At 48.2% G+C, this 6391-nt stretch overlaps 1 pseudogene; it reads right to left on the bottom strand.

Moving 5' to 3' along the window:
* Positions 1–3139: 3139 nt before the first annotated feature.
* LOC143404030 (Fc receptor-like protein 6) lies at positions 3140–5071 on the bottom strand (annotated as a pseudogene).
* Positions 5072–6391: the final 1320 nt, after the last annotated feature.

A 6391-nucleotide genomic window follows, 5' to 3' on the forward strand; every position in this document is an offset into this window, starting at 1 on the left:
AGACAATGCAGCCAGTCCTTCCTCTACAACACTGGTTGCTGGACTTTAAAAATGATCCATGCAGCCCCGCACAGTAGCATATGCCTATAATCCCAGTGGCTCTGGACTGAGGCAGGAGGATGGCGATTTCAAAGCCAGCCTCAGCAAAAACAAGGCCCTAAGCAACTCGGTGAGACCTTGTATCTAAATAAAATACAAAATAGGGCTGAGGTTGTGGCTCAGTGGTCGAGTGTCCCTGAGTTCAATCCCCGGTAAACAACAACAACAAAAATTTATCTATGCAATTTTTCTTCAATGGAAATATTATAAAAAACACAAATTGAACTATTCCAGTGGAAGCTGAAGGGTATAATTCTTCTCAGCACTTCTGTGAAATCCCAGGGTAACTCTTTGGAGCCCAAAGGATCCTATGGAGCCCCTCTGCTCAGGGGTTGCAGATGGACAGCATTTGCACTTGGAATTCCAGAATTTCCACCTCCATTTCAACCAAAAAAAAAAAAAAAAATGAAACTTTACCTATTTACACATTGGGATTTTGAAAATATTTTCTGTGTGTTGGAAGGAACTTTCCTTAAAAACACTCCCCCAACTACACTCAAAATCTAATTGTGTGTAGCACCGTTTTTATGGCCTTAAAACAAGAGAAGAAGGCCATATGTTCCTATATATGTTCATGGCTTGCTCTGGCCAAGACCCTTCAAAGTTGCAAGGATGCCCCTACTGTAAATCATTCATCTGGGATAAACTAAGTGATAAGAAAGATTAAATCCAAGCCACATCAAGCGGGAGGCATACAGACTTGTCCTACTGAAATACCAGAGCTTGTATACAGGGTGTTAGAAAAACTCAAGGGTGCTATGGAAAAGATGGGACTAAAGATGCCGTTCATTATCATCACACAGTGCCCTCTTAAGAAAAATCCCTTCCAATGGCAGGAACAGCATTTCCTTGATCAGTCCTTTGATTTTCCCAGTCCTCCTACCCCTGCCCAAATCATCCAAGATCAAACTCAGAGGCGCTCTACCACTGCTTTTAATTTTTATTTTGATACAGGGTCTGGCTAAGTTGCTGAGGCTGGCATTAAACTTGCGATCCTCTTGCCTCAGCCTCCAGCGTTGCTGGAATTATGGTTGTGCATCACTATGCCCTGCTTCCCCTGTGATCTTTGTAGAAGACTTCAGGACCCCTTAGCAGTTGCTACTAGAAAGCACAGCCACATTTGTAGCATTCCCGTGGCCAGGTATAGAACACTAAGGAATACATTTTAGATATTGACCTTGTTCCTTGCTGCAACTTATTTTCCTACTCCACTTTCTTCAAACCTCCTTTTCCTAGCTGATTGGTATTTTATCTTGCTGCATTGTATTACAATTTGTAGGACACATGGGAGAGTCTAGGCAAATGTACAGACAGAGAAAACAGTCCACAGGAGACTGCCCCCACTTCTGACACCAACTACAAACCATCCCGTTTCCACCATTTGCTAGAAGGACTCACAGAACACATTCTAAGCTGTAATATTCATGGTTATGGTTTATTACAGGGGAAATATACAGATTAAAAATTAGCCTAAGGAAGAGTGCATAAGAGTCCAGTGAAGTACTCAGCACATCAATTCCCATGGAGTTAGCACAGTGCCATTCTCCCGGCGTCAGCATGTGACAATACACATTGGAATTGCCAACTATAAAAGTTCACCAAAGCCTTGGAATTTTCACCAGGGCTAGAACACATACTGCCCACGTGGCTAACCTTGAGCTCCCAGCCCTTCCAAAGGTTGGGCTGATATCCTTAGTCTCCAGTTTCTCTAAAGGTAGAAATAATACAACTTGACTCAAAGTCTCCATCATAAATCATATCGGATTGTCTGCTGGCCAAGGCCTCTAGGCAAACAGACACTCCTCCTAGACATGACACAGCAAGGACCTAGAAATCACCTCCTGGTAGCTGAGGACAAAGGCTAGACTCATCTTCATTACCCAACATGTAAAATTCATCTTTAGGGCAAGATGACAAGAAGGAAGGAGCAGACCATCAAACCAGATCATACACCTGCGCATACACCTGTATAAGACCACTGCTCTTCATTGACAGTGACACTTCAAGGACTCTGGGGCAGAAATCAAGGGAGGGACCACAGCTGGAACTCTGTCCACAGTTATTGAGTCCCTCTGTGAGCTGTTGTACTGCTCATGGTACTATAGGTTGGGGAAGGGGACCAGGGTGCTGCCTGATTCTTTTTGACTGAAGAGACACCTCACAGTGCCCTCTGGGACCCAGGAAGGCCCAGAGATGTAGATACAGGTTGAGACAGGAATCTGGCTCATTCTATCATCTCACTTATTAGTTTAGGATGGACACGTGTGCAGGAGAAGTTGAGAGTCCTGACAGGTTTGTAGGACCATTTGGGAAGGACACTGTGTCAAAGTCATAGTTGATACCAAGACTTCAAAGCCTCAGAGCTATGCTCATGAATCTTCTGTAGCTCTTAGGAAAAAACCCTCAGCATCCGATGGTTCCCAACACACACACACACACACACACACACACACACACACACACACATCCCTGTGTATGTGAGGCCACAGGGTCCCCTCTGCAAAAAGACATACAGAGCTATCTATGTTGGTGCCCCACCCAACCAACAAAGGAAGTGGGAAATGTGGCCAGCACCGAGGAGAAGGCATCTGTGACCTTGGTAATGAAGGTTCAGCTGAGGCTGCAAGGCTTCTGCAGATCTCCCAAGCCCACCTGCACACAGGACCTGCTCCTCTGCCTCTCTCTGCCCATGTGTTGAGCGTGCCTCTGACTGTCTCCCTCCTCCTGCACCACCCCTCCATCCTCCACCCAGCCCAGCTGTAAGAGAGAAGTTCCCTACGTCTGAGGTCAAGATCTAGATGGCTCAGAGTTGGGGAGCTCTCAGGAAATAGGTTCTCCAGAAGGAATCACAACTTCTGGGGTCATAAGAAGGGGTCCATCTCACAGCTTAGGTCCTGATGCCCTTAGTCATATTTGCATGAGATTGAGATTCTTCTCATTCCACCTGTCTATCTGTCCAGACTCCCTGTCTTCTGCCAGGCTGGGGAGGGTGCCAGGAGGATCAGCTGTTTCCCAGCCCCTGTGGCTCAGGTCCACATCATCATTTGGATGCAGGATAAGATGCACCATCCACGGAGAGTTGCTCCCTGGAGACATAGTTCTTGGTCTTGAAGTAGCAGTTCCCAGCATCCTGCTCTGACTTCACTGGGAAGAGGAGGGCAGCAGCCCTGCCATAGGGAACTGGATGTGTCCCTGGGATCTCCTTGTCAAGGTAGAATAAGTGCAGGGTCCGAGGGGAGCCCCTCTGAGCCTCACAGAGGGGCTCCACCATGTCCCCCACAGCAGAGCCAGCAGCCCTGTGTCTCAGAGTGAGAAGAAGATGGGACACAGGAGCTGGGACAGCACATAGGGTGGAAGAGTCAGCCTGACTGTCCAGGTTCCAGGGTCCCTCCACCCTAGGGGACCAGTCTCCCACTACCAGGGGGTCCTATTGCCTAGAACACTGGGGAGTGTCTCCCCTTCCTTGTTCATTTACCTTGCACCCTGGTCTCCAGCCAAGGGCTCTGTTTCTGGATCCAGCAGCCCTCAAAGGCCACTTCACACCAGCAAAGCCCAGAGTCTCTCTCTTTGACTCCTGGGATGCAGAGCTCTGGGTGGTGGCTCCTGTCCTTCAAAAGGTGTGGCCATTCTTACGAAGGAAAAGGAGCTGGGGCTGCAGCTTCATCTGACATCTCAGGGTCAATGGGCTGTCCTCACAGGTTCAGGAGAGGGGATGGCCCTCAGCACAGGAGGCAGGGACAGCTCTGGGAAGACACAGGACCAGGGCTCAGGAGGGGAGTCCTGGGAATGAAGCCTTGGAGGCCAAGGACCAAGCTTCAGTACAGCCCAGGCTGCAGCTCCTTGACCCAGACGGGAGACAGTTTCATCCCCAGGACCTGTCCCTTTGTCCTCACCCTCAGAACTCGCACATAGCCAAGACCCTCTGGAATCCCAGGAGACAGAGCCAGAAGGCCCCTTAGCAGTCATCTGGTCCACAAAGAAGACGGGGGGAGTGACGAGGCTGACTCAGGGCTCTTCCAATACCTCCTCCTTCCCCTGGCTCCAAACATGCCCCATGTGGGTTGGGAGGAAATATTGGACGCTAGGGACCCTATGCATCGGCCTAACATCAGGGGCGTCCAAATCTCTCTGGATGGAGGACTCCTGCCCAGAGAGCTACTGATCTCCAGAGACTGGATCCCAGAGTGGCCCCATCAGCCCCTCTAAGGTGGTAGCTCACCTCGGATCTGACTTTGGTAGCTACAGGTGTTTGTGAACCAGGATTCAATAAACATCATCTGCCCAGTGCAGCTGTATTGACTCTGCTTTTCACTTTAGAATAAGGAAAGACTCATCCACATGTGTAGAACTGCACCCGGGACAGTGCTGTGGGCCTCCATCCCTGGCTTGTCAGGGTAAGGACATCTCCTTCAAACACAGGGTTGGCAGGAATTCGAGGTGCAACCAAGCCGTGAGACACAGGGCTAGGATCAGCCACAAAGCTGCAGGTCCCATCAGTTCAGTTCTCCCTCTGTCCCCAGCATAAGACCCCCCACTGGGGATGGAGACTCCTGGAGAACCCCTCACAGCTTCGTCTTCGGTCCTCCCCTGGACAGAGCAGGACCTCTGCTTCCCTTTACCTCACCTCCTCCTCCTTTTCCTTCTCCTCCTTCCTCTTTCTTTCCTGTTCTTCTCTTGCCTTTTCCCATTTCCTCTCTCTCTGCCCTTACCATATACCGGGTAACTCCTCACTAACATGTTTGGTTCCTGCTGGAATCATTCCAATCAGGTAGCTGAATCCTGCAAAGATTCACATTTGTTCATACTTCACGTGTCCCAAGTCCAGGGACACAACAGCCCCCACCTCTGGTATCAGGTCAGACCCCCTAAGAATCCCAGGATAGGGGGCCTGATCCGGCTCCCTCTGTCCCTCGTCAGAGGCTCTCCCAGGCCCAGGCCCAGACTCCATCGATGTCCCCACACCAATGCCCATCGCCACCAGGGATTCACTCTCCATTCCAGCCAGGCAGCTGCTGTTCCCATTCCGAACCTGAGTCTTTTGACCTGATGCACAGGACAGAAGGGTCTCTCTCTTGGCTTTAAGTCTCCCACATATCAAGACCCACAGGTCCCAGGTAGGCTCAAGAGGCAAAACCCATGTTTGGGAGTTGGACCTGAGGACCTTCATGAACGATTGTAGAAACAGGATTGATTCATAGAAGGGTCTCATCTTATCTCTAAGAAAGATGAATACAAGTGCAATCAGCCTTTTCTGGACCATAGCATACCTGACAACGCTGCTGGAATAGATGAGGCCCGCAGGGTCACTAAGCACAAACCCAGGTTCTCAAACCTGGTCCTTCTTTCAGCACTAGCCACAGAACACTCTCCCAAGCAGTGGTTTGAACTTTCTTCCCAAGAAGTCACATAAATAAGTCCCTATAAATCTGGGTACCCATATGTATGTCACAGATTCTCTTTTTTGACAAAAGGACCAATTCAATAGGAGGCAGAGATACAATTTATTTATCATTAATTGATTCACTTTTGTTTATCATTAATGAGTCCATTTACTTATTCATCCCTCAAATATTAATTGAAGCACTTTCTACATGCCAAACACTCAGATATGTGCATGTGTATATACACATAGATATTTTTCCTGGTATTGGGATTGAACTCAGCAGAACTCTACCACAAGCTACATTCCCTAGCCCTTTTTATTTTTTTATTTTGAGACAGGATCTTGCTAATTTGCTCATGTTGGTCTCAAACTTGTGATCCTCCTGCCTCAGTCTCCAGAATAGGTGGGATTATAGGTGTATGCCACCACGCCCAGCTAAGGCAACATGCTTATTAATGGTCTAGTAGACAAAAGAGAGAGAGAGAGAGAGAGAGAGAGAGAGAGAGAGAGACAAAGTTTTACAAGTGAGGACACAGAGAATATTTGGCCTGTTCTACCTTGGGAGGAGATCCAAACAGGTGAGGTATCTTGATCTTATCTTGAAAAATGTATTAGTAGAAGGAAGAAGTAGATGTGGCCTCACATGCAAGGGCACAGCCAAGAAAATTCTTGGAACTGATAGAGTACAGTAAGACTGGACAGGTAGGCTATAAGAAGGGTGGTGCCGACGTGAAAGGCTGGAGAGGTAGCAGTCAGAAATTGAAACTATGCCAAAACAATGGGAAAGAACAGGAAGAATGTGCATTTGGGGAGTAAAATTATTACATTTGCATTCGAGATCCCATGGCTTCCTTGTGAGAAAGGATCCGAGGGGGCCAAGAAATAAAATAGAGAAGACAGTAAGATCAT

The sequence above is a fragment of the Callospermophilus lateralis genome, chromosome 7 (genome assembly GCF_048772815.1).
Source record: "Callospermophilus lateralis isolate mCalLat2 chromosome 7, mCalLat2.hap1, whole genome shotgun sequence".
NCBI lineage: Eukaryota > Metazoa > Chordata > Mammalia > Rodentia > Sciuridae > Callospermophilus > Callospermophilus lateralis.